Genomic DNA, 22,723 nt, shown 5'->3' on the forward strand with positions numbered 1-22,723 from the left:
GGCATTTAAAAGTTTATTGGATAAACATATGGATGATAATGGCATAGTGTAGGTTAGATGGCTTTTGTTTCGGTGCAACATCGTGGGCCGAAGGGCCTGTACTGCGCTGTATTGTTCTATGTTCTATGTTCTATGTTCTATGTCATAAGGTTACAGGAGGACGCTCCTGAGAGTGTTAAACAAATGTGGAAACGGTTAGGTTGTACATATGATTCTGTTTCCTCTTTATGGACCACGCCAGCACATCAGACTTGTATGTCTGATGTACTGGCTTTATGGGTCATCGAATGTGTACGCTTTGCAACTCATTGTGGGGCTCGGGGGACTAGTGATTTGTTGCTGGACACTTGGTGACACCCTAAAATGCAGGGGTTGGCCCAGAGTATCAGTAATCGGTGTTTGATTTGTCAGCAATATAACACCGGAAAAGGTATCCCTTGTGGGATGGGGCAAACCCCGTTGCCCAGTGGTCCCTTTGAGATGCTCCAAATGGATTACATTGAGTTGGAAAGGTGTCAATGTTATAAATATGTTTTGGTCATTGTGGATGGGTTCAGCAGATGGGTTGAGGCATATCCGACTACCGATAATAAAGCTGCTACTGTGGTTAAAGTTCTGATGCGGGAAATCATTCCCCGGTACAGTAGACCAGCTCAGTTGAGTTCTGATAACGGGCCTCATTTTCTTGGACAGATTAACCTGCCTCCCTTCTCCAGTGCTATTTTACAGGTGTGGAGCATGATGGGGTGGCTACGCACCATCTGTGTGATATTTGGCCTCACCTCGCTTGGAGTGTTATTGGCGACGGACATGGAAAAGGGGAATATTATCTATATTTGTCACCCCAAGTGGCGACGGACATGGAAAAGGGGAATATTATCTATATTTGTCACCCCAACCAATCTACAAGGATACATCACCTATGCAAAGGTGATGTTCTTCGCTGCCCCCATATACGAAGACATGGTATCGACTCATGGAAGGTCGTCAAAGTTAAGGAGAATGCAGGAGTCATGAAGCAATTGCACCGGTCCCGGCGATGGGAAGGGAACATTATATGGACATTGCCTTGTTTTTGGAGTACATGTAAATTTGATTTTGGATGTGTTCAGATTGGTGCGATAAAGGTAACATCAGACCGTCAGGAGAGCGTAGGAAGAGATTGTGAGAGAGAGAGAGGGACGAGAGAGAGGACGGGGCGTGTGAGAAGGGAAGTACAGCTAGAACGTAGGTTATCGGGAGATACACTTAATTTAGTTAAAGGCCAAACTGAGGAAAACCTGGGTAGTATGAATCACTTCTACCAGATTTACCACCGCTTGTATGGCCACGGACGGGTTGTCTGCTACCCGAACCCTGCAGCGGTGTCTAGGTTATTTTCTGTTTCACCGCTTTGAGGCACTCCCCAAACGGTGGTTCATTGTCAGCGTTCCGAGCCACCGCCCGAGCAAGTCACTCTTCCTTACGATCCGGGTTCAGCACCACCGGCTATTTGCCTTCCCCTTCCTCGGGATAATTCACATGCACAGTATGATAGGCTGCAATGGTGGAGGGCATATATAGCTAGCCATTTCACTCCCAATAGGGATTCCCGGTCGTACGAGAATTGTTTCAGCAGTGAAGGATATGGCTGTTTGCTGGTAGAGGTGGAAACGAATATAACATGTCTGTTCCCCACCTGTACGGACAGGAGGTGCCATATCGCCCAGGCGTCTGGCCAATGCGTTTGTTACAACGCCACTTGCGTTCCATTGAACGCCGGCCTCCAGCTCCTTTGTGGCTGGGGGTATGTCTCTCATATCACTGTTGGGACGAGGGCTTTCCGCATTGCTAGGCGGCCCGAATGGGCGTTTCGAAGCTAGATAAACTGGGCTACTGGGGGGTTCCTTGGCTGTCAGCAATAGGAATTATTTTATTTGTGGCCTTACCATCTTGGGAAATGAAACCTTGGGAGCCCTCGGGGCAATAACCAAGGAATTGTCTCAGCTACTGTTATTTGCAATGCAGAACCGGTATGTTCTTGACTATCTTCTGGCCCGTGAGGGTGGGGTATGCGCCATAGTGCAGGGCAAGTGTATCATGGGAGTTCAGGACTTGACCGCTAACATCACTAAATTTATGGATCACATACGGGATCACCTGGACGGAATGCAGGATCCTGGCGCTTGGGGTAACTGGGGATTTGGAGGTTGGAAGGACTGGTTGATAAATATGGTCATGTATTTAGTGGTGGCTATCGGCTGCATCTTTGTGGGCCCAGCCATCCTTAAATGTGTGATGGGTAGAATGCGGGGTACACTGGAACAGATCAACGCCCCTAAAATCTTAGCTGTCAAAATCCATGAGGGTGCAGCAGATGAAGGGGGGCTACACCAGGAATTGGAAATGCAGTGACAGATCTTTTTAGATGAGGGACCGTAGCTATGGATTGGATAGTTCGGTTATCATGGAATGATAAAAGGAGGGAATGACGAATGTGATATAAAATAGTTACTTTAGAGATATTAGTTACTGTAATGTAGAGATAGGCCAGTCTCATTCTGGTGAGTTCACAGACAAAGGATTTCAGACCGCATGGCAAAGCAAGGAGGAGGTGTGTCCACCAAAGGAGGAGAAAAGGATGCTGGGTAATAGGGGCCAGAGGAAGGGATTGGAAGTGAGCCAATCAGAATGTCTGACTAGGTCAGGAAGGGTATAGGATGACCTATGGGAATCGTGTATGTGAAACTTGATACCATTTGAATTGATTTGCAGAGATCCCTTTGTCTCTTTGTTCATTCGCTTTCCGGGGTGTAGGAGACTGGATGTGTCTTATGCCTCTGAGATGAATCAGGCTTGCAAGCCAAATAAAATAACTAACGCTGTACCTGCAAATCCATCTCGACTTTTATTGAGGCCAGACTGACGGGTAAAGAAATTTGGGATTTGTCAATGGTGGGATTCAAACCCCATTGCCCAGAGGATCATCCTGGGGCTCTGGATTACTATCATGGTGGGATTCAAACCCCATTGCCCAGAGGATCATCCTGGGGCTCTGGATTACTATCATGGTGGGATTCAAACCCCATTGCCCAGAGGATCATCCTGGGGCTCTGGATTACTATCATGGTGGGATTCAAACCCCATTGCCCAGAGGATCATCCTGGGGCTCTGGATTACTATCATGGTGGGATTCAAACCCCATTGCCCAGAGGATCATCCTGGGGCTCTGGATTACTATCATGGTGGGATTCAAACCCCATTGCCCAGAGGATCATCCTGGGGCTCTGGATTACTATCATGGTGGGATTCAAACCCCATTGCCCAGAGGATCACCCTGGGGCTCTGGATTACTATCATGGTGGTATTCAAACCCCATTGCCCAGAGGATCACCCTGGGGCTCTGGATTACTGGTCTCATGAAAATACCACAATGCCACTACCTCCCCTGACTGGCAATGCGAGGCAATTTTACAATGAAGAGTTTAAAGGCATGTGCAAAAATGTGAACATTATGGCTATGAAAGCTGCAGTTGGAAGTCTTGCCAGCAATGCACTCTGTAAAACAAATTACGTGATGATCGACAGGATGCTCCTAAACATCTAAGTTAACCAACTAACCTGCAAGTTAACATCTGCCCTTACATGGACAGTCCATGCAAAAAATTAGTTTCAAAATATTGAGTCCATGTTGATTCTTCTATGGAAGGAATCCCCAACATCCCTTCTGTGGTGTGTGATAATTCCCCAGTCTTAGAAGGAGCTACAATTGGTTCCATATTTTTCTATCCATGCATCAGGAGAATTCATCTTAGAGAAAATTCGGAGAGCATTTCAGCATCACATATGACTATCTGGGATGAACTATAATCCTAGCGAGTTAGAAGAGAGAGGATGAGAAGAAGGGGAAAGATTTGGGGAAAGTGATTTGTGTCATGGGAAGACAGTTGTTGTCCAACATTACAAGATATCATGGAGAGAGAGACTCCCAAATGTGACAATCTACGTGAGACAAAGGACACCCCAAACCATCTCATTCAGGGTCCTTGACCAATGCTTGCCTACAAAGTACACACTGACATTCTTTGAAACAGTCGGATCCATCATGTTTCAGTAACTTGGTCTGGGTGGTCACACCATATACGCTTGTTTGACAGGTAGATGTAACTCAACTGGTCTTCACCCCATCTCAGTACATTGACGCAGCCCTAATGTAGGGCTAAGTGTCTTTTGGGCTGGGGTATTATTCGACTATTGCCTCAACATTCCCTGAAGTAGAATACTGCCCAGCCCTCTTAATCTTGGCACAACGTGTGTCTGATATCTTGATCTGTTCACTACCTCCCCTACCTAACCATACACATTGCAGAGTTTTGCACACGTGGCACGGTAGCACAGTGGTTAGCACTGTTGCTTCACAGCGCCAGGGTCCCAGGTTCAATTCCCGGCTTGGGTCACTGTCTGTGCGGAATATACATGTTCTCCCTGTGTCTGCGCCGGTTTCCTCCGGGTGCTCTGCTTTCCTCCCACAAGTCCCAAAAGACGTCCTGTCAGGTGAATTGGACATTCTGAATTCTCCCTGTGTACCCGAACAGGCGTCGGAGTGTGGCGACTAGGGGCTTTTCACAGTAACTTCATTGCAGTGTTAATGTAAGCCTACTTGTGACAGTAAACATTATTATTATTATGCTGCCTTAGAAAACAGAGCAGGAATGGATATGAATGATTTTCCAGTTTTTTCCATACTTGTATCCATCATATGGATATTTCAGTTAAGTATTAGTTTCCTAATCCTTCAACTGTCTCAACACAAATTCCTTTTCCTTTGCTTCCCTCTAATCCTTATTGGTGTCAAACTCTACACTAATTATTGAAAAATGAGTTTCTCTAAGGAGCACATGTCAATGCTTTGATGTGAAGAAAAAGTTATCCTTTATTAACTCTTGCACCTGCTGGGTATAATTTGCAATTCCAAATATAATTCTAGAAACTTTTCCATCCAATATTCTTTTTATAACAGCAGCCACACATTCCCAATTGATTCCAAGCATTAACATGTTTTGTCTGTTCTTTATTTTGGATGTGATTTTATTACTTAATTCCCATTCCAGTGGTGCACCAAGGCAGATTTTCATCTGTTTCCATAGATAGTAATTCCGGGAACAGGTCGCAAGTCTGTCACCAGAGACTTAGAGCTTGACAGTCTCTCCCACTCTTACCGCCAGCCATTGGCGTGTTTGGATGGATTTTGTGGCTTGACACTCAACCAGTTTGACCACGTTATGAACACACCTTCCTTGGCCACCATGTCCTGGAGTGGGACTCGAACCCAGAAATTCAGGCTCAGAAGAAGAGATGTTACCTACTGTGCCACAAGATCTTGGGCGTCATTCTCCGACCCCCCGCCGGGTCGGAGAATGGCCGTTGGCCGCCGTGAATCCCGCCCCCGCCGAAGACTCTGGGACCGGAGATTGGGCGGGGGCGGGAATCGGGCCGCGCCGGTTGGCGGGACCCCCCGCTGGATTTTCCGGCCCGGATGGCCGAAGTCCCGCCCAGAAATTGCCTGTCCCGTCGGCGTAAATCAAAGCTGGTATTTATCGGCGGGACCAGGCGGCGTGGGCGGGCTCCGGGGTCCTGGGGGGGGGCGCGGGGCGATCTGACCCTGGGGGGTGCCCCCACGGTGGCCTGGCCCGCGATCGGGGCCCACCGTGGCCTGTGCCGTGGGGGCATCTTTCCCTTCCCACTGGCGGGAAACTGACAGCGGCCGCTGACGCTCCCGCGCATGCGCCGGGAAACTGACAGCGGCCGCTGACGCTCCCGCGCATGCGCCGCATTTCCACGCCAGCTGGCGGGGCAACAAATGCCATTTCCGCCAGCTGGTGGGGCGGAAATCCCCCCGGCGTCGGCCTAGCCCCGACATTCCGCACCTTTGGGCCGGCGCGATGCCCGTCTGATTGGCGCCGTTTTTGGCGCCAGTCAGCGGACATCGCGCCGTTGGGGGAGAATTTCGCCCCTGATTTCAATACAGCACTCTACTAAATTATACTGATGTTTTACAAGTTATCTCAAATTCAAACAGCAATATTATTGGGCTGATACGTTTATTGCTCCACATATAATTTATCTCTTAACATTAATAAAAACCACCCAATTGTTTTAAATCCCTTAAAATTCCGCGTACATTTTCCTTTTAGGAGCGCGTTTTGACTAAAGGTCCGTTCAGGGCGGGATTAGCGGAGTCGTTCACCACGCACGTAGCACCAGGAACGACCCCACTATCTTTTTTTCTAGTGCCCCAGTGGGGAACGCACGCCCCCTCCCCCCGCGGCTGCACTCAGCGTCATTTCCTGCACTGAGGAGTTCAATACCCCAACTCACCTATAAGGGGTGATGTGTTGGGTACTCTGGATCTGTGGAGACTGCGTTTACCTTAGCAGTAACATAGACAGGCTACCAACACTTGTAATAGTACAATTCTATTTTATTTAACTAAGAGCTGTTAAACATACTTGCACTGTGGGTCGACACTATGTTAGATTGACTGAAGACCTATGCCTAACCTGACCAGCCTATACTGCTAGCACATGGTGGATGTTTGTGCTACTGACTGCGGGCTCTGTCTGTCTCAGAGGCTGCATCCCGAATGAGCGGGAAAACTAGTGCCCTCTGTCTTTATAGTGACCGTGCCCTAACTGGTGATTGGCTGCTGTGTTGTGTGTGTTGATTGGTCTTGCAGTGTGTCAGTCAGTGTGTGTCTCTGCACCATCATATACTGATGTGTATATTATGACAAGGGGGTCCCTACCTCCCCCCCTACGTACCCCATCTCACATGGGAATGGCAACCCTGGACCCAATCCCTGGCTAGCACCCGGGTGGTACTGCCAGGTGCCAGTTTGGCAATGAGAAGGTGCCTGGGTGACTCCAGCAGTGTCAGAATACCGCCCTGCCTGGAGGACAACCACCCGAGGCCTCCGATAGCCTTCGGGACTCCCCAACGTACTGTTCCCTGGTCCCTGTTTGTGCGGACCATTACTAATCAGCGCTTAGCTTGGGTCTCCTCGGCGAGGCCGGTAGATGCCGGGTGGCCATTCAATCCAGCGACAGCACGGCTAATTGGACCCTTAAACTACCTTAGCCATGCTAGACTGGTTCCTGCCTATTGTGTGCGGTTAGATCTCGCGAGAAGAGGCCTTCACCCGGGATCTGCTGCCTGCATCTCTCCCTGGTTCCATAGAGAACATTGACCATACAATGCAGAAGGAGGCCATTCGGCCCATCGAGTCTGCACTGATCTGCTTAAGCCCTCACTTCCACCCTATCCCCGTAACCCAATAACCCCTCCTACCCTTTTTGGACACTAAGAGTAATTTATCATGGCCAATCCACCTAATCTACACGTCTTTGGACTGTGGGAGGAAACTGGAGCTCCCGGAGTAAACCCACGCAAACACGGGGAGAACGTGCAGACTCCGCACAGACAGTGACCCAGCGGGGAATCGAACCTGGGACCCTGGCGCTGTGAAGCCACAGTGCTATCCACTTGTGCTACCGTGCTGCCCATCCGGTGGGATGCGGCCAGTACATCGTGCCGTAATCTTTATATTGCCAATTCGTACAAATTTAATGAATCAATTCCAATTTCCTGTGCCATGTTAGGTGGAATTGAAATGTCTGATATCCATTGGTTAGTGGTTTACATCAGGTCTGACATTCTTAAGCGCTCTATCGCTGGAAATCACAAATAACTAAAATCTCTGAAATCCAAATTGTCACCATGCTGTGACATTTGGTGTCTGCAGATAAGTTCCTAAATCCTGAAGTTGCTGGACGTTTTGTTACACTTGCAGCATTGGAAGCCACCGTCACCTCTTTAAAAAAACAAACAAAAAAATGTCCCATCTGCTCAGAGCTGAATGGATTAATACCAAACAGAACGTTGTGTGTGGTGAGCCAAACTAACAGCAGAAAGGGTTTGCTGTCTATGCTAGTCTGAAAAGGGTGTGGGGCAAAAGTTCTCAGATGCATGTTGATGCACTAAGCGTCAAGAACCACAAAGACATGTGAGACTTTAACTAAGGCTTTAATATACTACATGGGAGGCTTACCCGACACAGACGACCCCAGACAGAATGGGGCCGGTCCCAGAAGAGGGTTCTTATACTTAACTCCCGGGGGAGTGGCTAAGGCGGAGCTCTCCGTGGCCAGGTCGGGTTACCTACCGGTGACCGAACCTCTACAGAGCTACACTACAATACGTCACGATTCCTTTTGTTTTAAAGTCAAATAAAAACATTTGTCCAAGCCATGTTCACACATCAACTCAAACTGGCTACTTGGGCAGCATGGTGGTACAGTGGTTAGTACTGTTGCCTCACAGTGCCAGAGATCCATGTTCAATTCCGGCCATGGGTGACTGTGTGGAATTTGCACGTTCTCCCTGTGCCTGCGTGGATTTCCTCCGGGTGCTCCGGTTTCCTCTCTCAGTCCAAAGATGTGCAGGTTAGAAGGAGTGGCCATGTTAAATTGCCCCTTAGTGTCCTAAAATGTACAGGTTAACTGGGATTATGGGAATAGAATGGAGGAGTGGGCCTAGGTACAGTGCTAGTTCAGAAGGTCAGTGCAGACTCAGTGGGCCGAACGGCCTCATTTTGCACTGTAAGGATTCTATTCTGAGCAAAACACCTGGAGCAAAATGGATTAGATCACGAGGTCCCACTTGTTCCCTTTTTTTTAGCTTTCATAAAGAAATTTAAGCCCAATAAATATCGAATTCAGTTGATTGATCATTCATCTTAAATTACGATCCCAAATCCAATTTACACTATCAAACCCTGAAAGAAATCCTGTGGAAGATTCATAAAGACTCAAAATATTAACCCGGTGTCTCTCTCCACAGGTGCTCCCAGACCAGCTGAGTGTATCCAGCATGTTCTGTTTTTATTTTAGATTTCCGACAGCTGCAGTATTGTATTTTGACTTAAAAATGACCCCCACTGGTTAAATGTGCGAATTTGTAACCAGATTAGAATTCCCACATGTTTTCACAGTATTATTAGAGTTTTCAGTGTGGTCACCAATAAACATTCAGTTTCATAACTTTTAGATCATGCCTTCAATTTGCAGGAGGACCAATAGGAATTTGAACACAAAACAATGCCATGCAGCATTCGCACAGCCCTTTTCATTTTAACATGGGGAGCTTGCGTGCCCAACCACACAAACTGCTGCCTTGTCCTTTTTCGCAGTGGCACTTGTCTTCTTTCTTCAGGTACCTTTGCTTCTGTAATCGAAATCTAAAGAAAAGATAAATCCCAATCCTAACACCACACCTTAAGACAATGTTCAAAACAAGATTACAAAAAGTTAGACAACATTTCAATCTGCCCACAGGAACTGACATGCATTCGCACAAAATAAAAAATAGAATTGCCGTTCATATATATATATATAAAGGTTTTTGTACACCCTTAATGCAGCCACAGCCACAACATTTTAACTCTTTCAAGAGGTTTCTTAAAACTGCTTTCCCCCATTTTAAGCTGATTCAAATGTTTTGTTAACCCATCGTTGGTCATCCGTCCTTGGCCAGTTTCATCACTCTGGCTCTCTACTCTACTTGTTCGCCTTATGTCCTCCGCACCTCTGCCTATAAATTTTATTTTAGTTTCAATCTTCTGAACTTTATGGGACTTCATTTGGTCACATTTATTGCCTCCTGCTACCTGAAGATAAGTCACTTATTGAGGTTATCTGAGGACTGCCTGCTCCTATTGAGACTATCTGAGGAACACCCGTTCCTATAGTGGCTATCTGAGGACCACTCGCGCCTATTCGGGTTATATGAGGACTCCCGCTCCTATAGTGGCTATCTAAGGACCACCCGCTTCTATCGGCGGTATGGTGGTCCAGTGGTTAGCACTGCTGCCTCACAATGCCAGGGACCTGGGTTTGATTCCAACCTCAGGTGACTGCCTGTGTGGCGTTTGCACATTCTTACAGCGTCTGCGTGGATTTCCTCCAGGTGCTCCGGTTTTCTCCTACAGTCCAAAGATGTGCAGGTTAGGTGGATTGTTCATGCTAAATTGCCCTTAGATGGGGTTACGGGGATAGGATTGGGGATTTGGCCTAGGTAGGATCCTCTTTCAGATGGTCGGTGCAGACTCGATGGGCCAAATAGCCTCCATCTGCACTGTAGGGATTCTATAATTCTATATGAGAACCACCCTATGGGGGCTATCTGAGGACCACCCACTCCTATTAGGGTTATCTCAGGACCACCCACTCCTATTGGGGCTTTCTGAGGACAACCCTCTCCTATTCGGGCTATCTCAGGACCCACCCCTCTGTTGGGGTTATGTGACGAGCACCCGCTCACTGTAAACTCTTATACAGGTTTCCCCTCTCAGCTAACTCATCCAAAATAACCCAATGACCAGATGGATAACCATGAGTCTATTTCTTAATCAAAAACAAAAATCCAGTTTTAATTAGCCAGGACATCCCATCTGGGTCAACCTTTGAGTTTAAAAAAAATTAATTTACGGGATGTGGGCATCGTTGGTTAGGCCAGCATTTATTGCCCATCCCTAGTTGCCCTTCCGAAGGTGGTGATGAGTTGCCTTCTTGAACTTGAGGTGTAGGTACACACACTGTGCTGTCAGGGAGGATGTTCCCCAGCGACAGTGAAGGAACGACAATACATTTCCAAGTCAAGGTGGTGAATGACTTGAAGGGGAACCTCCAAGTGGTGGGCTTCCCAGGTATCTGCTGCACTTATCCTTCCAGCTGGTAGTGGTCATGGGTTTCGAAGATGCTCTCGAAGGAACCTTAGTGAGTTACTGCAGTGCATCTTGTAGATGGAACACAAGGCTGCCAATGTTCGTTGGTGGTGGAGGGTTTGAAGGTTTGTCGAAGGGGTAGCAATCAAGCGGGCTTCTTTGTCCTGGATGGTGTTGAGCTTCTTGAGTGTTGTTATAGCTGCACTCATCCAGGCAAATGGAAAGTATTCCATTACACTCCAGATTTGTGCCTTGTAGATGGTAGACAGGCTTTGGGGTGGTCAGGAGGTGAGTTACTCAATGTAGGATTCCTGGCCTTTGGTTTTTTTTGAAATATTTAGTGTGTTATAGAGTTTTAACTTCCAGAAGAGCGGGGAATCTGTTAACTGTTCATATGTTATCAAGATGAAGGGCGCCCTGTTGGAGGTGTTGCAACAGCTGGTGCTACAGGTGCTGCTGCTCCAGCTGCAACCACTTCTATTGAAGAAAAGATAAAGGAAAAGAGAGAAAAGTCTGAAGAATCAGATGGTGACCTGGGGTTTGGTCTCTTTGACTAAATACAAAACTGTTGTTTAAATAAACTGTTCTCCCTAGTACCCATACAATGCAGAAAGAGGCCACCTGGCCCATTGAGACTCCACCGATCCACTGAAAGAGCACGCTTCCAAGGCCCCCACCCTATCCCGACCTAACCTGTATATCTTTGGACACTAAGGGCAATTTAACATGGCGAATCCACCTAACCTGCACATCTTTGGACTGTGGGAGGAAACTGGAGCACCCGGAGGAAACCCACGCAAACATGGGAAGAAAGTGCAAACTCCACACAGTCACACAGTCACCCAAGGTTGGAATGGGACCTGGGTCCCCGGCACTGTGAGGCAGCAGTGTTAACCACTGTGCCACCGTGCTGCCGTGTTTTGTGTTCTAAAAACAAATTGTCAACTAATGATCCTCATACCCTTGGTGCCTGTCTTTCATGGTTGCCCTGGTTGATGACTGTAACATTACATTCTGCAGTCTCTCCTTCCTTACCTATGTACGGTATGCATTGTCTGTATCGCATGCATGAAACAATACTTTTCACTGTATACTAATACATGTGACAATGATAAATCAAATCAAAAAATAGTCTTTTGTTTCAGCCCTACCATTGACCACAGTGTCAGCCAAGCTCCTGTAGTGGTGACTACTGTCTTCTCCATAAGGGTAAAGGTGGCATGGTGTTTAACACTGATGCTTCACAGCATGATTGGACCTGTTTTCCGACAATGTTTCTGGTTTGTGTTAGAGGATTTAGACCAAGATTCTAACTCTTCACGGTGGTGCAGTGGTTAGCACTGCTTCCTCACAGTGCCAGGGATCTGAAGATTTTTGATCTCTGGGAATTAAGGGAAATGGAGAACAGGCGGGAAAATGGGGTTAAAGCCCAAGATCAACCCTGATCGTATCAAATGGCGGAGCAGGCGGAACGGGCCATATATTCTCCTCTTCCTCCTATTTCTTGTGTTCTTGTGTTCATTGGATTATTCAATGATTTTCCTCAAGTGAATCAATTGAATTATTGGTGTCAAGCATCAGCTGCCATGTTAAACATACTTTGGAGACGACTTTGAATCTTACAGGCCAGCCCGCCATTTTCACTTTGGCTTTAAATGCTGTAAAAATTATGTGCATCTCACAGCACCTCATCAAGCACCTCATCACCTCAGCAGTTGCTGAGCAGGCTTCTCCTTAACCTCCTTAATCTTCCTTATCACTATCCATTCTTTCAAAACATGCCACATTAATTGCAATCACAATGCACATTGGGTCTCAAGAGCAACATCTAAGGGTGGCACGGTGACACAGTGGTTAGCACTGCTGCCTCACAATGCCAGGGACCCGGGTTCAATTCTGGCCTTGAATTACTTTATGGAGTTTGCATGTTCTCCCCATGTCAGCGTGGGTTTCCTCCAGGTGCTCCGGTTTCCTTCCACAGTCCAAAGATGTGCAGGTTAGGTGGGGTTATGCGACTCGGAAGGGACAGGGGAGTGGACCTAGGTGGGGTGCTCTTTTGGAGGGTTGGTGCTGTCTCAATGGGCCGAATTGGTCCCCTTCTGCACTTCAGGGATACTCTCACTTTTCGCCTTCTCACTTAATCTTCTTGGACTAGCAACTAAAGCACAACATTTAATAATTTAATGACTTCTATTTGCGAACAAAGAGACAACAATATTATGAGATTCCATTTTGATGTTGTACATTTTCTTTTATGTCATTTTCTGCTCTCCTCCCATGGACGCAGTAAGACTTGCCACAATTAAATTCTAGAGGCATTGAGTCAAAAGACTGTGAGTACAAGTTCCACCGCAGACACCTGAGAACATATCTATATCGACACTGCATTGCTGCACTGAGGGAGTGCTACATGGTCCTTTAGATTAGGTGGCTACAACAACTTATAATGAAACCTTACCAAGGAACTTCATGGGCGTCATATAAAACCAAGTATGAAAATGAGCCACATTGGTTAAAAACGTCACCGCCATTCGCGAACGCGCAGTCGACGCGGCGCCAGTCGGGGGCCATTGAAAGAGGCCCCCGCGGTGTTTCTCCACCGGCAAATGGCCGAGTTCCCGCCGGCGTGGTTCACTCATGGTTCCACCCGGCAGGCACTTGGAGTGGCGGCTGCGGACTCAGTCCACGGCAGCCCTGGTGGGAGGCGGGGGTCCATCACCGGGGGAGTTGTAATTTCTCAGAATGTGGGATACCAGGACCCAGCCCTGTGATTTTGAGCCTCATGTAATTAAAGTGGGTGCAACATGAAGATGAACCTGAAGAGAGCTGCACATGATTGAAAGCTGGCGCCACTATCCAGAGCAGCTACCTCTGGGAGAGAGGCCGAAAGGAGCAGACCGGCGGGAGAAACAAAGACCAGTGAGTGGATAAATAAAGCCCGAGGTTCAAGGCCTACAGCAACTTGTCTTTGGGAGAGAGGCAGAGAAACGTCCAGGAGTCCCTGAGTTTGAAAAAAATAAAATAGGGACATCACAGGATAGCTTTAAGTTGATTGGCTACTGAGTATTGCTGCTTAGGGACTGCATTTAAACAACCAGGTGTTTAACAATCATTATAAATATTAATAATAAATGAGTAGCTGGTGAGTCTTATTCTCCTTTTTTAAGTAAGTTTGCTTATCACTAATATGGCATTTGTCAAGTTTATTACTAGCAGTGAGGTTTATTAGCATTAATAAAGTTTTATTCATATTGGTAAGGTTCATTACCAGCAATAAGGTTTATTAGCAGTATGGAAGTAATACGTAAAAGAATAGCAGACTTACTCCAACCATGAATGTGCGCATCCTGTGCTATGTGGGGACTCCAGGATGCTTCCTGTATCCTGGACAACAATTTGTACTGAAAGTGTCGCCAATGGGAGCTGCTTAAGCTCCTTGTTTTGGAACTTGGGCAGAAGCTGGAATAACTGCAGTGCATTCATGAAGTTGAGAGCTTCATGGGTAACACATTTATTGATGTGGTCACCCTGCAACTTAAGAGTATGAAGGAAGAGTGGGAATGGGTGGACAGCAGACAGTCAAAAATGAAGAGGCCGGTAGTATAGGAGCCCCTTGAATACATCACACTCTCCAACCAATAATCAGTTCTCAGTACTGATGAGAGTGATGGTTCATCTGGGGAATACAGCCAGAGCTCTATCCATAATACTACAGGTGGCCCAGCTGTACAGGGGTACAAGGAAGACTGGGAAGAGCAATCGTTCAATATTTAGGGGAATAAATAAGCATTTCTGTGGCCACAGATGTGAATCCAGAATGATGTGTTGCCTCTTTGGTGCCAGGGCTCACAGGCATCACTGAATGACTGCAGAGCACCCTGAGAGAGGAGGGTCAACAGCAAGGAGGTACGGTCCACATTGGGAATAAAAGAATTGAGATAAAGAGGGATGTGGACCTACAGACAGGATTCAGAGAATTAGGTAGGAAATTAGCAAGCAGAACCTCAAAACCTGTAATTTCTGGATGATTCCTAGTGTTATATGTAAATGAGTATAAAAATAGGAGGACAAAGCAGATGAATGAGCAGCTGATAAGATGTCGCGGGAAGGAAGGCTTCAGATTTTTAGCACATTGAATTGGCACTGGGGTGGAGGTGAGACCTGCATAGGTTGGATGGGTGGCACATAAATAGTGCCGGGACTGTCCAAGCAGGTTGTTTTCCGCGTCCTACTGGGGAGGGTTTAAACTAACTTGGCAGGGGTGTGGGAACCAGGAAATAATATCAAAGAGAAATACCAAGGTGCACCAGGGTGAGATAGCACTAAACAGTGAGTTAATAGGTGGTGTCACAGTAAGGGACAAATAATAACTCCTAATTCAGGGTTACTGTTCTTGTATGTTACTGCACGGAGATTGGTGAGTCATGGTCGGAAATTGGCATGAGGAAATACGATGTTATGGCTATAACTGAGATCTGGCTCAAAGAAAGGCAGTACTGGGTGTTAAATATTCCTGGATACAAATATTGAAAAGAATGAACAGGGAAAGGATGGAGGTATTGGTTAAGGAGAGCATTGCAGTGTTGGAGAAAGAGGATGTCCCAGAGGGGTCAAGGGCAGAATCTATTTAGAACCAAGGAACAGAAAAGGTGCAAGTATGTTGCCTAGTGTTGTGTATATGTCATTAACTAGTGGGAAGGAGGTAAAGGAACAAACATACAAGGAAATTATAGAGAGGTGCAAAAATACTATAGTTATAATGGAGTGTTATGGGCCTGAATCAGAATGCCAATTTTGGTTAAGAACCTGGATTAGAACACAGCTATTTACATTTGGTACAACTGTGAGGAAATGTTACTGCTCCACAGAAGTGATAACACTGACTAGTGGATAGCTTTTATATTAAAACAATCTTTAATTTTAACATAAAATTAAGCACATGCACAACAAAGAAGTAGCTTTATAGTTAGCAGTTGCAACATCTTAACATGCTTCCTAAAACCTATCTCTGCATTCCAATTAAGCAAACCCATATATTTCAAATACCACTTATGTATGCTGTTGATAACCAGGTTTTACTTGCTTATCTTATTGCAGAGTTCTTGGAGAGAGTAGCGTTTTTTGGGGCTAAGCTGAAATCTGCTCAACTTAGAGCCCTGAAAGCAACTCTTTTGGAGCCGATCAGTGGGCTAGACAGCTGGTTTGTAATGCAGAAGAAGGCCAGCAACACGGGTTCAATTCCCATTCCGGCTTACCCGAACAGGTGTCGGAATGTGGCGACTAGGGGCTTTTCACAGTAACTTCATACTTGTGACAATAAAAGATTATTATTATTATTATCCAGACAAACATGGCCCCTCCTATTAGCTACACCAGCTGTACTCAAATCACACAGCATTTTTGGTCTCTTTTTACAAGATGTACCTTGATTTGTATACCCAGGTTCAAATTGTTACAACATTGCATTAGCTCTCTATCTGCAGACAGGTAAAATGGCTTTTAATATATTAGCAAAGCACTTCCCCTGCAACATCACTGATTACCTCACCTTTAATCACAGCTCCAGCAGACATACTGTCTGTAAGTATTTTAACCCAAGTTTCAATAATATTACTGCAAAAGTACAAACTATAAAAAATGTGACAATTTCTTATGTTCATCACATGAAGGGCTTTAATTATCCAAATATAGACTGGGACAGCAGTAGTTAAAGATAAGAGAGAGCCAAGAGTTCCTAGAGTATTTCAAGAAAATGCTCTACAGCAGTGTGTTTGCAATTCTCCAGAAAATTCAGCCAAATCCAAGACAAATGAATAGTCACATGGCAAATGTGGGATAATTAATCAAATCCAGCATGGATATTTTAAGGGAAAATTGTATTGAACTAACTTACTGGAATTATTTTTGAAGAGGTAACAGAGAGGATTGATGAGGGTAATGCTGTTGACGTGATGTACATGGGCTTCCAAAAGACACTTGATGTAGTGCCGCACAACAGATTTTTGAACAAAGTTATAGATCATGGAATATAATGGACAGTGGCAAAGTGGATACGAAATTGACTGAGTGGCAGCTATTGAAAACAGTGATCAATGGATCTCTTTTTGCTGGAGGAAAGTTTGTAGTGGAGGTCACCAGGGGTCATTGTTGGGACCCTTGCTTTTCCCAATGACCTAGGCCTTAGTAATAGTGTACAATTTCAACATTTTTGGACGATATGAAACTCGGAAGCATTGTAAACTGTGAGAATGACAGAACTTCAAAGGGGCATAGGCAAGTTGGTGGATCAGGGGACAGCTGGCAGATGAAGTTCAATGCAGATGAATGTGAAGTGATTCATTCTGGGAGAAAGAACATAGAGAGACAATATAAAATAAAAGGTGCAAATCTGAGGATGGTGCAGGAGCAGAGGGACCTGGGTGTATATCTGCATAAGTCATTGAGGTGGCAGGACAGGTTGAGAGAACAGTTAAAAAAGCATTTGGCTTTATTAATAGGGGGATAGAATACAAAAGCGAGGAGGTTATGTTGAACTTGTACAAGACATGGGCAGCATGCTGGTGCAGTGGTTAGCACCGGTGCCTCCCGGCATTGAGGTCCCAGGTTCAATCCCGGCTCTGGGTCACTGTCCGTGTGGAGTTTGCACATTCTCCCCGTGTTTGCGTGGGTTTCGCCCCCACAACACAAAAAATGCGCAGGGTAGGTGGATCGGCCATGCTAAATTGTCTCTTAATTGGAAAAAATGAATTGGGTACTCTAAATTTATAAAACAAAACAAAAACAAACAAAAAAGAACTTGTACAAGACATTAATTTGGCCTCAGCTGGAGTACTGTGTGCAATTCTAGGCTCCACACTGTAAGAAAGAAGTAAAGAACCAGGGGCGAAATTCTCCCCCAACGGCGCGATGTCCGCCGACTGGCGCCCAAATCGGCGCCAATCAGACGGGCATCGCGCCGCCCCAAAGGTGCGTAATGCTCCGCATCTTTGGCGGCCTAGCCCCAACATTGAGGGGTTAGGCCGACGGCGGAGGGATTTCCGCCCCGCCAGCTGGCGGAAATGACGTTTGTTGCCCTGCCAGCTGGCGCGGAAATGCGGCGCATGCGCGGGAGCGTCAGCGGGCGCTGACAGTTTCCCGGCGCATGTGCGGGAGCGTCAGCGGCCGCTGACAGTTTCCCGCACATGCGCAGTGGGGATAGTCACTTCCGCCTCTGCCATGGTGGAGGCCGTGGCGGAGGCGGAAGGGAAAGAGTGCCCCCACGGCACAGGCCCGCCCGCGGATCGGTGGGCCCCGATCGCGGGCCAGGCCACCGTGGGGGCAACCCCCGGGGTCAGATCACCCCGCGCCCCCCCAGGACCCCGGAGCCCGCCCACGCCGCCTGGTCCCACCGGTAAATACCAGGTTTAATTTACGCCGGTGGGACAGGCAATTTCTCGGCGGGACTTCGGCCCATCTGGGCCGGAGAATTGAGCGGGGGGTCCCGCCAACCGGCACGGCCCGATTCCCGCCCCCGCCCAATCTCCGGTACCGGAGACTTCGGCTGGGGCGGGGACGGGATTCACGGCGGCCAACGGCCATTCTCCGACCCGGCGGGGGGTCGGAGAATGACGCCCCAGGGGTGAGGAACTTCAGTTATGAAGATAGATTGGGCAAGTTGTGACTGTTTCCCCTGGAGAAAAGAAGACCTACAGGAGATTTGATAGAGATGCTCTCTATCATGTTGATAGAGAGGGACTGCACGGTGGCACAGTGGTTCGCATTGCTGCTGGGTTCAAATCCAGCCTCGGATGACTGTGTGGAGATTGCATGTTCTCCCCGTGTCTGCATGGGTTTCCTCTGGGTGTTCCGCTTTCCTGCCACAGTCTAAAGATGTTCAGGTTATGTGGATTGGCCACTCTAAATTGCTCATAGTGTCCAAAGATTAGGTGGGGTTACTAGGGATAGGGTGGGGGAATGAGGAATGGGCCTGTGTGGAGTGCTCTTTCAGAGGGTCGGTGCAGACTCGATGGGCTGAATGGCCTCCTTTAACACTGTAGGGATTCTATGGTCAAAATAATGATGGGTCTGGACGAGATAGCGAGAAACTAGGCAGGATTCTCCATCCCGCCGCACCCGTTTTCTGATGCGGCATGTTCCCCGCCAGCAGCGGGATCCTCTGTCCCGCCAACTGGCCAATGGGGGATCTCAAATGTGGGCACTCCCACACATTTGGAAATCCCTGGGCATGAGTGCGCTGCTGGCGTAACGGAGGATCCTGCCAACGGAGAGTCCAGCCCACTGTTCCCGATTGTAAAAGGATTGAGAACGATTTAAAGTAATTGGTAAAAGAAGCAAAAGTGACGTTATGAAAATCTTTTCCATGCAGCGAGAGGTTAGGATCGGGAATGCTCTGCCTGAGAGTGTGATGGAAGCAGGTTCTATTGAAGCATTCCAAAGGAAATTAAACGGTTGCCTGAAAAGGCGAATGGGCAGAGTTATGTGGAGAAGGTGGGAGAACGGGATTAAACAAATCATTCATTCTGGGAGCTGGTGCAGACACGAAGGGCTGAATGGCCTCCATCTAGGCTGTATCTATTCTGTGATCTCCACCCAGCTTGAACATTTTTTTTAACTTCCAACCTCCCTCTTTGAACCAATCTCCACTGATCCATATTTGGTCCTGATTGGCAAATGCTTCAATTTGAGCATCCTTAGATAGGAGAGAGTATGCTGCAACCAGTTTAAAACCTACAATTCCACCATTTTACTGGAGAAGTTGAATTCTTCAATTTCAGACTGTGGAATTGCCATGTGTAACAGATATTACAAGGATACAGTGTGTATCTGAGAAGCCAGTTTTCAAGACAGAGAAACTGCATATGTTACAATTCAAGGTCTATTCTACAATGTGTAACAAGGTACCATGGTGATGGCCCCAGTACATCTGCCGATAGCAAAGGGGAGATGATTTAATGGATACACCCAGATATCGGACCACCGATATCACTAATTGCAAGTTAACATACGTGCCTATGTAATCAAATCTCAAAGTATAACATTTGTTAAGGGCCAGGGATTAGAGAATCCCAAAGTGTATCATGGAGTTCACCTGACCCACAACTTTGCATAGATTGTGGTATGGGGAGCACACGGCCCACTCTACAAGTGTGGTACAGCAGAAATGGAAAAGTATTTTTTAAAGCAAAACAATGTTTATTCTATGAACTCAAGTTAACCTTTTTAAAACATACAGTGAACATCTTAGCAACCATTAATTCAAATACAACCCCCAAAGACAACAACACTAAGTAAACCTTTAAGCTTTCCTTTTTAACATCCATATGACTTAAAAACAAAACCTTTATCAGAAGCATATCAGGTTAAAGTCACTACTGAAATCATTTATAATTCTGAATTCACCAAATGATCAAGAGATAGTCTTTTGATGGCAGAGAGAACAGAGAACAGCAGTACACCTGCTTGATCTGGCTTCAGCTCCAACACTGAAAACAAAACTAAAACACACCCTGCTGCCTGCTCAAAAACAAAAGTAAAAAGCTGACAGACAGCCCAGCTCCACACACGCTCTGACATCACTGCAGCAGTAAACACCCATTTCTTAAAGGTACTCTCACTACAGATATTTATATACACACCCATTTATAAACACCCATTTCTTAAACGTACTCTCACATGAGGTTGTCTGTATCATTCTTGAATCTGGGATTTTTGGTGCCCTAATTAAAATGCAGATAGCTCTCGCTGTAGCTTGTGAATAAAGACTAGTTTTGAACTCCAAAAGTCTTGGTCTGATCTCTCATGAGAGTGAGGGTGAAGTATACTGCAGACAAATAGATGTACAACACTTAAAAACACTCAAAACGCTTCTGCCTCACTAACAACACCCACCCACCCCTCCACACACATACACCCTGTCCCCCCGACCTACCACTGGTGGCCGTACCTTCAGCTACTTAAGACTCATTTTCTGGAACTCCCGATCCAAAATTTTTCTACTCCTCCTTAACCCCCCCCCCCCCCACTGCCCAGTAAACCAACCTATAAGTTCAGCTCCTTCGGCAGGACGTTGTTATCCTGGAATCCCTTTGTTAAGAACATTTGTGGATTTATCCACCTCGATTTTATTCGTTTAGTTTGTTGATATTAACAAAAAATTATTCTATTAAAATCTTCAGCCATCAGAAAACATTGGTCCTAATTACTGAGAGCAGCATTCTAAAACCAGGCCAGAATTGCAGACAAAACAAGGGTTAAAATTCTGGGAAGAATCTGGAGATTTGACTGATCCAGTGGCTGCAAATAGTGATAATTATCCTTCGCAAAATTGCCCGTTGGGCTCAGCTTTCTCCACGGTTACTAAAAATAACAGGTTTGAATCCTGTGGAGACATGGTTACATCATTACTGACAGGGGGAACCTTCAATGGTGACTGGTTTGATCTCGAAGAACAGCAAGTGAGTTTAAATCCCACAGCGAAGCTTAAATTAGCAGCTGCAAAAAAAAACCTTCTCATTACTGAGACGGTTCAGGGCCCGGAGGGAATTCAACGCCAAAGAAATTGACATTAGCTTAGTAAACTAGTCGGACACATTGATTTTAAAGCAATTAAGGAAATGCCATTGCAATCCTCACAGTGGTTACGTCTCGTTGTTGGAGAGTAGTGGGGGAGAAAATGACAAATGGAAATCCAGGCTGAAGATATTAAAGAGCTGCCTGACTGCATCGGATACCTCAGGCAATGAGAAGTCGGGCATTTGAGGAGGGCCTGTGTCTTGTTTCCTTAGGGTGAAGTAGTATCGGAGTGTAATGTAGGCTGCAGCCTATTCAATTGCTGCATAAACTTTGCTGTTTGGGTTTTGAAATGTAACCTGCCTCATTGACTCCTCTGGCTTTCCGTAATCATGTGCCTATGCCATGAGGCTGCCTCTGGAGGCAGATTTCTTAAGAGAAGTTCAATAAACACCTCTCACTGAGAGAACACTGATGAAGTCCTTGTGCATGAAGCAGGGTCCATAGAAGTGGATAAAATACATTTTTGAACCCTGCAAAAGGAGCAGAAAAGACACAGCTCTGAATTTTTCACCATTTAGGCACACGCACTGGCCGACTTGTGAAAAATAAATATCAACGGAAAAACAAAGCCATCAGAATCTGGTCAGCACAACCATACATGCACCCAGACACATTTGTTAATTTTATTTTAACCCTGACCTTTCAACCTGCCCTGGAGGAAGCTTGAAAATAAAAGCCAATCGGCCTACTTGGCAACCATAAAGTCAGATGGGCAATGTAGACTTCCCATCAATTGATGTTTAAATCATTTAAAATGGCTTTGCAATTGTCTGCTAGCATACTTCCAACTCTTGCGTGCGTGCGATGCACACCCAACGGGATCTCGTGCAACTTCATATGTTTCCGGGTCAGGAACATGCCTGAACTTTGGACGTCAAAGTCTGGTCACTGAGAACCCAGGGACACAGGAAAACTGCTGAAAAGAACAAAGGAAAGCAGACAAGGGCTGCATGGCTTCAAGTGAGACAGCTCAGAAAGGCACACAGAAGACCACAAACCTGCAAAACAAAGAGCTGCTGAGAAAAGGACAAATCAAAAGCACAACAGGCTGCAAGTGAAACTACTCATTGCAGAGGGGAAAAAAGGACAAAGGAAACACAGACAGAGTCTTCAAATAAGCTACTTAGTAAAAAAAAAGGCTGCAGCAAATATTTCTATCCCACCTGCAGTCTAATTAACAAATGATGCATTGGCAAGAAGAAAGATCTCGAATTCCAGATATTGATGGGAACAACAGCTGGGGCAAATCTAAAGCTTGGGTTGGTGAACCTGAAGTGTCAACAGAGAGAGGGCAGAAAAAGATCACAGATGGAGGAAAAGAAAAGACTCCAAAGAGAGGTAAACAAATATTCAAGTAAACTGCAAGACGGTTGCCGACCTTGCCGGTTTAAT

The sequence above is a fragment of the Scyliorhinus torazame genome, chromosome 21 (assembly GCF_047496885.1).
Source record: "Scyliorhinus torazame isolate Kashiwa2021f chromosome 21, sScyTor2.1, whole genome shotgun sequence".
Classification (NCBI taxonomy): Eukaryota; Metazoa; Chordata; class Chondrichthyes; order Carcharhiniformes; family Scyliorhinidae; genus Scyliorhinus; species Scyliorhinus torazame.